Source organism: Schistocerca piceifrons, chromosome X, assembly GCF_021461385.2.
Source record: "Schistocerca piceifrons isolate TAMUIC-IGC-003096 chromosome X, iqSchPice1.1, whole genome shotgun sequence".
NCBI classification, from domain to species: Eukaryota; Metazoa; Arthropoda; class Insecta; order Orthoptera; family Acrididae; genus Schistocerca; species Schistocerca piceifrons.
The window spans coordinates 595,926,750-595,938,916 of record NC_060149.1 but is presented as its reverse complement, the minus strand read 5'-3'; the positions used below and the strand labels follow the sequence as shown (position 1 = coordinate 595,938,916).

Below are 12,167 nucleotides of genomic sequence, written 5' to 3'. Positions count from 1 at the left end.
TCATGTTGTCAAACTCAATACATCCCCAAAATGGTTCCAGGAGCGGGAGAGGTATAAGTCCCAGAATAGCTGCTACAGTGACTTTTCACCAGTTCATCTACAGACACAGGGGGTGAAATCACAGATGGAAGCGAGACACGTCGTTGAACACCACAGAATGCGACTCAACGTTTCACTTGACTAACTCTACACCGCGCACATTTCTGCTGTGTGCGGAATGGTGCCAGCAATAAACGCCGCATGAAGACTCAGAATCTCAACTCAGCTTCCGGTGATTTGTTGCAGACAGTTCGTGGTAACTGTCTGCCAGTGACCTCTGACCGGATTTCAACTGTTGTCATCCTTCTATTTGTCAGCTCCAGGCGATGAATTCTACTATTTTCTTCTGATGTAATCCTTCTGGAAGGATCTGTGCCTACTCTTGTTGTTATCTTGAGTTCATTTGCATTGCACTAGAATCGACAGTCTTTGAAATATTTTTTTATGGCGCTCCCATGTCCCTTATCCCAATGTTTCAACCTTTCTCAAGTCAGAAAGATAGGGAAAACCTGCACGTGCATATCCTCTGGACACACTGTGTTGCCATCTTCAGCTGAAAAGTTCCAGTAACGTTAGATACACCCAATATTCACCATCATTATCTGTAGCTGTGGTCCCCAAAGCTGTCTCAGCTTATCATTTTATTCTCTTACTATTTGTTATGTTTGGTCATTTAACTTTTGGTCACTCCGGCTGTTTAGTCCAAGGTATCCCTTTGGTAGTTTCTGTTTCCAGTAATTTTGTCGCTACTAGTCAAATCATACATTTGGAAGAAGAACGGAGAAAACCTCATGTAGATCTGTAGATGGACCAACCAGCACTTGATTTAAGCGATTTAGGAAAACAACGGAAAACCTAAAAGTCTATCTGAACTCTCTTCCTTCCAAATGCTGTATTCCAGAGGTACATACTACGTACCAGCGACAGAAGAAAACCTTTTCTTTAGGAGTCCGTGACGACCTCTGACTCTCCTCAGCCTACAGTACTATCCAACTTCAACGAAGATGAATATGCTAATTTACTATGCAGTGATAGCTAGAACTAGCCAGTTTTCGATCAGAAAAGCTTTCAGGTGAGGATTAGTGGCCTGTTGGTTGATTGGTTGAGTATTTTACGTATAAACGGGCAGCTTGATGGTACGACGTCAACAGCCTTGCCGCAGTGGTAACACGGGTTCCAGTCAGATCACCCACGATAAGCGCTATTGGGCTTGTCTAGCACTTTGATGGGTGACCGTCTGGGTCTTCCGAGCGCTGTTGGCAAGTGGGGTGCACTCAAGCGTTGTGAGGCAGGTTGAGAACACATTTGATTTACAAGTGGTGGTTCCGGGCTCGTAAACTGACGACAGCTGCGAGAGCCGTGTCCCCTCGGCATTCGCATCCTATGACGCTTACGGGCTGAGGATGACCCGGCAGTCGGCACCGTTAGGCCTTCATCACCTGTTCCGACGGAGTTTTAGTTTAATGGTACGATAAGACAGAGTATGTAACGTTTCGCATTTGAGATGCTATATTAATTGCACAATCAGTCTGCTGATAGATGCACCAAAAACATCCCCTAGGGTACATTATCCAAGAACAGAAGGGAAATTCGAAATTAGCTTAGGAAAGGACCAATTTGTTTTAGGAGAATTAGGGGGATTCTACAGTTAATAAATAAACGGCGTGAAACAAATTGCTTTCGTAGATTTAGAGGGTGCTTTTATAATATGGAATGGAGTAACATTTTTTCCACTCTTAGACAGTGTCGTATCGATTACAGGGACAATACTGTTGCCAGAAATCAGTGGACAAGCTCGGAGATAGCGTGGAAGAAGAGGCAAACTGGTCAAGTGATGGCAAGGTGAAGAGAAGGAGAAAGGGGACATGAGTTGGCGATTTTACGAGTACTGTTTGTGCAAGCGGCATTAGTTTATGACTACTAATTGCTATGTGCAAACACGTCTGTTTGCTGATTCAAACACTATTATCCATATGATGGGAGTGTGGCTGTTCGACGCGTAGCTGTGTATTAATGTTGCTTCATTGTGGACTGCGTCCTGAATAAACATCATGACTGGCTAAACAACCACGACTTCGGGACCACAAAATGGATAATAGTAAAATACACTGCCTGCCAAAAAAGTTAAGCACACAGGAGGGGAGAAGGAAATAAAACGAAACTCCACGGGTTGAGAATGTATATGATGTTACTGCAGTGATTACAAAATCGAGTCAAATTTACAAAGAACTTTGCAGTACAAGCTCACTTATAGACTCGAATGGGACGGGTGTCATAAAGCCATTGTATCCTCTCTTGAGGCAAATAGGTCCACAACTGTTGTAACTCATGCTTGATATCCTGAATATTGGCACTGAATCGGAGTTAACATCCGAGCTCGTCACACATATTCCATCGGGATAGATATGGGCCGTCCATAGCTCCATCTTGCTGGCCGCAGGAGGCTCTCAGCATTACGCAGACAGTTCGTGGAGACACATGCCATGTGAGGACGCGCATTTTCCTGTTGAGAAATTGCACCACGATAGTGTCGCACAAGAGGTACCACATGTGGACACAGGATGTTCGTGACCTTTCTGTCACCAGAGTTCCCTTCGTCACTACCAGCCATGACCTAAAGTCATAACAGATGGCTGCCCATACGATGAGACTAAGAGTAACACAGCTGTGCCTCTCCAAAATGACGGATAAACGGGATCTGTCCCCATTTTTCCGCTTTAAACGCCAAGTGTGGTCATCCGCGATATTCCAGAACCGTGATGTTGCTGAACACAATGCGACACCACTGAGCAGTCCGTGCACCCCAGTCACAACACCACTCCAAACGCAGCCGTTGGTGTTGTGGTGTTAGCGGCAGCATACATGGGGTACGGTAGTTCTCTAGTCAAGCTGCTTTTAATCTACAACCAATGGTGTGGGGTGACACAGAATTTAATAGGGAGATCATTACTCGTTCTCGGATGGGATCACAATGTATTTGGTACACAATACGGCTATCCTTCCTTGTAGTGGTCAGGCGTGGTCGATCGGAACCTTGCCGATGAGTATGCCTGCCCTTACGTTCCCACGCAGTCAAGCATCGGGTCACTGCACATCCGAATGTTCCACACGTCTGGATATTGCACGATTAGATATGCCGGCCAAATGGAGACTCACAATGAGTTCTCTTTCAGATAACGCTGTCTCACTAGAGTTTGTGGCCTCTCCTAGTCCTTCACAGTTATCACTCAACATCTCACATCCCATATATAACCTACCAGGCCTGGTAACAACACTAAACAGGAGCAACAATAGTGCACTCTGATGGCCGTTCTACCTTTCACAGAGCATTGCAGCTACAATAATTTACATAACCGCCGACAGTGAGTACGTGTAAGAAGTTACAATGACAGCTGTCCATGGCTGCTTCTTTTTTTTTTTTTTTTTCAATCAGTGTACATCTAACCAGATTCACAGCTGACGGTCCAGTCAATAAACAGCGGCAACTGCGATTATAAACGGTCAGTATACGCACTGTGTCACGGAACAGGACACCATTTCAAAGCAACTGCTGATTTAGGTTACCCATGATTTGCCTAAATCGCTCCAGATAAATACCGGGATGGTTCCTGTGAAAGGGCACGGACGAATTCCTTCCCCATCCTTCACTAGTCTGATGGGACCGATGACCTCTCTGTTTGCTCCTCTCCCCCGAATCAACCAACCAACTATAATGTTACTGAAGGCGACAGCCTAGACTCATCTACAGAAGCCTACACTAATATGATCAAAAGTATCCGGACACCTGGCTGAAAATGACTAAAAAGTTCGTGGCGCCTTCCATCGGTAATGCTGGAATTCAGTATGGTGTGGCCCACCCTTAGATTTGATGACAGCTATCACTGTCTCAGGCATACGTTCAATCAGGATCTGTAAGGTCTGTTGAGGAATGGCAGCCCATTCTTCACGGATTTCTGCACTGAGAAGAGGTATCGATTTCCGTCAGTGTGGCCTGTCATGAAGTCGGTGTTCCAAAACACCTCAAGCGTGTTCTATAGCATTCAGGTCAGGACTCTGTGCAGGCCAGTCCATTACAGGGATGTTATTGTCGTGGAACCACTCCGCCACAGGCCGTGCAATATGAAGAGGTGCTCGATCGTGTTGAAAGATGCAATCGCCATCCCCGAATTGCTCTTCAACAGTGGCAAGCAAGAAGGTGCCTGAAACATCAACGTAGGCGTGTGCTGTGATAGTGCCACGCGAAACAGCAATGGGTGCAAGCCCCCTCCATAAAAACAAGTCCTCACCATAACACCACCGCCTCCGAATTTTACTGTGGGCCTACATACGCTGGCAGATGACATGCACCGGGCATTCTCCATACCCACACACAGCCATCGGATAGCCACATTGAGTACCGTGATTCTTCACTCCACACAACGTTTTTCCACTGTTCAGTCGTCCAGTGTATACGCTCCTTACACCAAGCAAGGCGTCGTTTGGCATTTACCGGCGTGATTTGTGGCTTATGAGTAACCGCTCGACCATGAAATCCAAGTTTCCTCATCTCCCACCTGTCAGAGTACTTGCAGTGGATCCTGATGCAGTTTGGAATTCCTGTGTGATTGTCTGGATAGATGTCTGCCTATTACATATTACGACCCTCTTCAACTGTCGGCGGTCTCTGTCAGTCAACAAATAAGGTCGGCCTGTACGCTTCAACTTCACTATCACATCGCAAACAGTGGAGGTAGGGATGGTTATTAGTGTGGAAATCTCGAGTCTCGTGTGACACTAGTGAATCCCAACCATCTGATCATGTTCAAAGTCCGGGAGTTCTGCCGAGAGCCCCATTCTGCTCTCTCACGATGTCTAATAACTGAGGTCGGTGACGAGAGCCCCATTCTGCTCTCTCACGATGTCTAATAACTGAGGTCGGTGATATGGAGTAGCTGGCAGTAGGTGGCAGCACAATGCACCTAATATGAAAAACGTATGCTTTATGGGGATGTCCGTATACTTTCGATCACATAGTGAATTTCTAGAAACATCCGGAGGCATCAAGACAATGTAAAGTTTGGAACTTAACATCAACGGCTACTGATTTCAAGCTGTACTGTTCGCTATAGCTATCAAGCAATATAATTGCCCTTTTTTTCCATTGTGGGCACGGACTGAAGTTTTTTTCATTCAGTTAAACAGTAAGAATTAACAGAAATTTTGTGCTAACACGCTGTAACTACGAGCAGCAACGAAAAAACATATTTTCTCATCATTTTGGTGGTGATATATTTATTCGCAACTGTAGGCAGTTTTGTCACGCCTCATATTCCATATTCATATATATTATAAAAGAGGAAGTAAGTATGTACGCATGTTTCACATCTCCTCCTAAACCACAGGGTTAGCCACCACCTGACTTCGTACATATTTTACTTATTGCCTGGAAAGAACCACTGTGGGTGTAAGAACTGCCTAGTCTGCAGCTCGTGGTCATGCGGTAGCGTTCTCGCTTCCCGCGCCCGGGTTCCCGGGTTCGATTCCCGGCGGGGTCAGGGATTTTCTCTGCCTCGTGATGACTGGGTGTTGTGTGATGTCCTTAGGTTAGTTAGGTTTAAGTAGTTCTATGTTCTAGGGGACTGATGACCATAGATGTTAATTCCCATAGTGCTCAGAGCCATTTGAACCATTTTGAATTGCCTATGTTTCAAAGGGGTGGGTATAGGAGTGAAAAAGAAGCATAGCACACGACGCTCAATAGCTGGACTATATTCGTCCAACCAGTTTTACACATAATTTGAAAGTCTTACGAGGCTTTTTATCGCTGACATCACAAAACGATGAAAGGAAAAAAAACTTTATCGCCTGCCACATTTTCGTGTATTAAAACTGCCGCATCAGTCACGACTTCTTAATTTGTTACTTCCTTACTACTGACTATTTCAAACGCATTTTGCAGACAGTATTCAGATATACTACTGGATGTACCTGGAAAATTAGATCATTGTACGACACATATTTCAAGAGATATGACGTCATGAATATTGAGCATTGTGAAAACGAAACTGTAGGGTGGAATTCACTAGATATACAAATGAAATATGTGTAAAAATGTGTGTGAAATACGTTAAATGTTTGTGAAATGCATGTGACATGTGCGTATGTAAGCAAAGCTACGGATCAAAAGTTGCTCCTAAGCCCTTGGATCGATTTCAACCAAACTTGGTGCACATATTATTATCTGTAAAGAAATGCTGTGACAGTAGGAAGCACCAACATCCTATTTGGATGGGCTTGACAACGTGGAGAGAAAAAGAGGGAGGAGAAGATGGAAACAGGTGGTGGGACGGAGGAGATGGGCAGATAGAGAGGGAAGATGAAGTGGAACGAGAAAGAGAAAGGGAGGAGATGGACAGAGAGAGAGGAGAGGAGGAGGATAGTGAGAAGGCGAGGAGGGGATGGACAGAGAGAGGGGAAAGAGCAAATTGACAGAGGAGAGGGGCAGGAGGAGATAGAGATGGGGGGGGAGGTGGAGGAGATAGACCGAGAGAGAGGTGAGGGGGAGATGTACAGAGTGCACAATAAGGATGAGATGGACAAATGGAAGAGTGGAATAAAGACATACCCGGGCACTGCCGAGTACTCAGATAGGAAGTTAATAAAGCTCCCAATTTATCAAAACAGTTGAATCATATTCGGAAGTCCTTCACCTTGTACACCTAGGAGACGCTACTGAAACAAGCGTTGCTTCTATCCTGTCGTCAGCAGCTCAGGGCTGAATACACGAGTATCAACACAGCTCTCCTGTTTTCTGTCGCACCGTGCAAGGTGGTCCAATGACTAACGTTCTCGACTCTTAATAGGGAGGACTATGGTTCAAATCGCTCTTAACATTTGGGTATTCCGTGGTTTCCCTAAGCTTCTTTAAGGCGAATCCGAGGCTAGTTTTTTCCAAGAGGACACGGCCCATTACTTTCCCTCTCTGTCCTATGCGAGTTTGTGTTTCATCTTTAAATGATCCCTTCGTGGACGAGACGTTAAACCCTAATATACGTTCCTTCCTTTCTCTACTTCTCTTAATATGCACATGCGCTTCGCCCTATCTGAAGCTAATTTCAAAAGGCTTCCCGTCCAAGAAACTAATCGTTCCTGAAAGAGCACTTATCACTCTTTACCTATACTGTTTCTGACAGGTAGCCTTGTTCGCTTATTTCCCTTCAGTTTTTCAAACTCAACTGCAGTGGGAATCGTTCCCTATCCGCGATACCAGATCCTAAATATTTGCAGAACTCATATCCTCCATCCCATAATTTTCCACATATAGCAGCCGAAGAGTGGTTCTTCATCAACGGCAGCATCAGTTCTCAGCAGTATCAATGCCTGCTTCTGACTCTGTACGGCCACTAACGTCGCCTTCACCAGAACCGTCAACCGCCAGCGTATCACTCAACACCGCAGCAGCAACAGACCTCTCTGTATAACCACATATTCATCACTCAGTTACCGTATACAATCAGTGTCATTTAAAATTTTCATGTTTTATGCACGATGAGCAGCCAACTGGCTACTGAGAGCCAGTTCCATTGGGATTGGAGAGGAAAGTTTCTAGCTTCGAGTGTATAGACACACTGCAGCACATGCTTGTACAAGCTAGTTTCCTTACAGTGAATTTGCTCGTCGGCCCATACTCGTTGCTGTCCCATTGTCCTCCTTTGTCTAAGTTACGACTGAGTTCGTCGATGACGTTAACGTTTGCCAAGGCACAGCGCATACGGTGAACACGATTGTCATGAATATTGTGCCCGAAAACACAAATAATTGTGGCACTTTGTAAAGCTCGTTTTCATTACCGCAAAGTATTGATAGCGTACGATTTAAAAAGTCAGCATCTTCGTCACCTATCGATACTGTTTTACCAAACAAGGACAGTGGTAAAGCGTCTACAAAGTTGTTCACGTAAAAAGGCGGTGCTGGAGCGATGTGCAGTAGCATGGTGCAATATCATCTGCCTGACGCGCGCTGCGCGTTTAGTATTTTACGTTGATTTTCGCATCAACATTCGCAAGGAATACAGTGTTCCGAGCATATCAATTGTTCGAGAGAGACAGAGAGAGAAAGAGAGAGAGAGAGAGAGAGGCGAAACAAGTGTTCCCGTATAGATCATATGCTATTCTTATAACTTGCCAAAGGAAGCGAAGACTCATGTAAGCTGTAAAGTCCTCTGTCTGTCTCGTTTCACAAAAGGCACTAGGATACACGTTATTATGTTCCGTATGACGAGTTGGCATGAATTTTCAATGAAAGAACTGAGAAAAATCACAGACGTATCTCCATGATAATGGCTGCAAAATCAATAGTAACTAGATACTGTTTATAGTAAGTGAATTATAAAACAAAACTTTGAGTATTGTTGTTTCCTAAGGCTAGCCCCAAATTTTAGGGCATTCATCCATTTACCACACTAACAAGGAGAAATACGAAAAATACTATGTAACTCGGTAAGTCCACACAACTAATAAATTCTTTAGGTAAAATACTCACACATTCTTTACATAATTAGTGCGGAGTGAACTTCACACCACAGTATAGAAACCATATACACAACATAGGCGGAGACATTACTACACAGGTGTAGCACTGTCAGACAGACAAATTCGTTGCCTATTAGCGGAGCTCGTGCCCCCAGGCACCGTAGATATGTTCTTGCTCTGGACAGCTTACAAGCAGACCGGAGATGGACGAACGTGGCGCGGAAATAGAAGTGCTGTTCCAGAGGGGAGCAGCTCCCATTAAAGCGGAAACACGTTTGACGTCACGCACCGAAAACTCGGCGCAGTATTTCGGAACTAGCACATCAGTGATTTGAACTAATGAAGTGCAACTCGATTTCGTATCTTTTCCATATTTCGAATTTTGCTTAGCCAGAATTCATCAACAGTATTTCTCGTCACAGATTAAAACTAAAGTACGTGTCTTGGAGACATGAATGTCTTGACAGCTCAGTTAGCAGATGTAACGGACTCTTCCTGTGTAAGAGTTGTCTCAAGTGTAAGGTGATATGCAGTGGCTCATTCCGACAGGCTTTTAATGCCACCTGGTGCTGATGTTCTTTCCAAAGACAAAAACTCAACAAAGGCAGAGAATACTCTATAATTCTGGGTAAACATCCGAAGTAAATTCATTGGAGTTATGTGAACACGAACATATAATGGAAAACGAATGAGTATGTACATTGCTTCCCAAAACTTAAGGACGAGATAGATAAAGTAACTTAACATATTAACAACTCGGTGGAAAGGAACGAACCTGCAGGAGGATGTTGCCAGAGGTCTCAGTCTTGCACAGGAAGTAGTACGTCGCACGACGTTAAGTCACAGTGACTGTAGCGCCAAATGGGGCTGTCCTCGCATCTCGAGGCAACTTAAAGGCGAGGAAAAGACGGCGAGTGTCAATCAGTGAGCAGATAAGATGTACTGTGTCAGTGGTTTTCATTGCTACATGGCCCGGAGACAACATTTCAATGACTTCACGCGGGGAAGAATCATCGGAAAACTGGATTCAGTGTAATTATTGCAGGCATTTATGGGCCGCCACCATATCCCACTTTTCTGTTCTACTTGCAGGAGGAAGGACTGTTATTAAATCTTCACATGACCTCTAATTTCTCTACCATGCGGAGTAATCAGTGATTAGAACACTGGATTCTCTTTCGGGAAGACTGTTACGTCCAGCCTCGTCGTCAAATATGTGGTGTCTACGAAGCCAGCGTACACGGTTCGCTAGACAAACATTCAAACAAAATGTACTAATGAGTTTTATTACAAAAAGAAACTTACAATACTTAACTTTTGCAATTACACAGATGTGACATGAGCAAAGGGCGACCTACGAAATATGCAGTTTTCTTCAGTACAGACAATCCTAAGTCTGTGCGACATAGGGAGTAAAAGCGAAGTATCTATCGTTGACGCTGCTATAGAAGTCACTCGTCTCGAAGCTGCTGTTTAACTGGGCCGTCACCAGTCGGTCGTGGCGCTTATGTCCTCTTCACATAGGGCCGCTGTTGTCGCGTTGTCGTCCTGGAAGGAGATCCGGTCAGCATGTGATTGGCTGACTTCCTCTCACAGCCTTCTCTTTACTGTCGTTTCAGACAGACGTGCCGGTGCTTGACTTTACGCCGTAACAAAGAGAGCAGTTCATATTCCCACCCAGTCACACAGATTTATGTATTCCACGGTTTCCCTATATCTCTGAAGGAATATGGTGGATGGTCCCATTGGAGTAAGGCCACAGCTGATTTCCTTCTCGGTCCTCCAGTCCGAAATTGCGCGCCGTATCTAATGCTTTCGTCGTCGGCGAAACGTTAAATTCGGAATCTCAATGCCTCCTTTGGATAAGTATCTCAGCTCCCGGTCTTAGCAAACGAACACGTGACGAAACGCGCTGCTCTCCTTTGAATCCTTTCTACTCCCTATTACTTTTTATTAACTCCACCTGTTAAGAGCCCCAGATAGACGAGAAACACTACGAATCAGTCGACCAGGTCCTGTAGAAAGTGTCATCACTTCTGTCTCTATGCTGTTCATTTTTGGAACACAACCTACGACCAGCTTAGAGACAGAAGTGATGACACATTCTGCACGACCTGACCATCATTTTGCAGGACAATGCTCAAGCACGTACAGTACAAGCTGTTACTGATTTGTTTGACTGATGGGCCTGCTAAGTGCAATACCACCTACTGCACTCCCCTGACTTAAGCCCTCGTGAGTTCAACTCGATTTCTAAACTGAAGGAAACACTTCACGGCATGCGCTTCAGAACTGCTACAAATTCTTCGGGCAATAGACCGCGCCGCTCGAACTGTCAACACAACTGGCACTGCTAAGAGTAGCCTACGACTTCCACAACGCTAGAAACGGGTTATACACAATGCTGGTGACTACTTTGAAGGTCAGTAAAACTTTGAAACATCTATCTATTTTGTAAGAGCTGTAAATAAATGGTTGCCACGATAAAAGTTCCAGCCCTCTATATAAAATTTATAAAAAATGCATAAATGGTTCAAATGCCACTGAGCACTATGGGACTTAACATCTATGGTCATCAGTCCCCTAGAACTTAGAACTACTTAAACCTAACTAACCTAAGGACATCACACAACACCCAGTCATCACGAGGCAGAGAAAATTCCTGACCCCACCGGGAAACGAACCCGGGAACACGGGCGTGGGAAGCGAGAACGCTACCGCACGACCACGAGCTGCGGACAAATGGATAAATAAAATGGATAAAAAATATAAAAATGGATAAACAGAGTTCCACATTTTAAATACCTGGGGGATATTTTGGAACCCATTGGACTAGGAAAAAAATCTCAAGAAACTCAAGCACAGAAACCAAAGAGAGCCTACGGTCGAACACACCAACTTTACAACAAAAAGTGCATGTCCATGCATGAAAAAAATCAGGCACTACAGCAGTGTCATGAAACCCTAGGGGCTATACGCAGCAGAAAACTTATCAATCCGTAACAAGATGCTACAAAAAAAAAAATGCAGAGATGAACGAAAGATCATTAGGAAAACCCTTAGACCACAAAAAACTGATGCTGGATATAGACCGCAAACCATCAAAACTACAAAGAAAATTTCAAATATTACTGCTGACATTAGAAAAAGACGCCTTAAATTCCATGGATACATACACAGACTCCCTGAGTATAGAGTCACACGCCAGATACTCGCATCCACTGAAAACCTTAAAGGTATGACATGGGCCGAACAAGTACGAAGAGACCTTAGTGATGCTCGGCTAACCATCCAGGACATTGCAGACCGTAACATCTACAGAAGCAAAATAGACAAGTGGGAAGTCCAGCCATAGACCGGTACAAAGTGGACGGATGAAAGAAAGAAAGCCATGAGCAAGAAAATGAAGGTCTCATGAAAAACCGCCGGAAGAACTGTAGAAGCTTCACGTGATCCACAAAGGGTCTACTACGTGTATAATAATAATAACATATAAAATAGCAAATAATCGGTAATGAACAGTTAGCTTTGGAAGACTTCGGTCTTCGACGTAAATGCAGTAAACAGAAGTTTTACTTAATTTGTGGCTTTCTCCATGCATTGAGGAGAAACTTTACA

General features: G+C 44.4%; 1 pseudogene; it reads left to right on the top strand.

The window, feature by feature from the left end:
• The first annotated feature begins 1,182 nt into the window (after positions 1-1,182).
• Positions 1,183-1,301, top strand: LOC124723325 (annotated as a pseudogene).
• Positions 1,302-12,167: the final 10,866 nt, after the last annotated feature.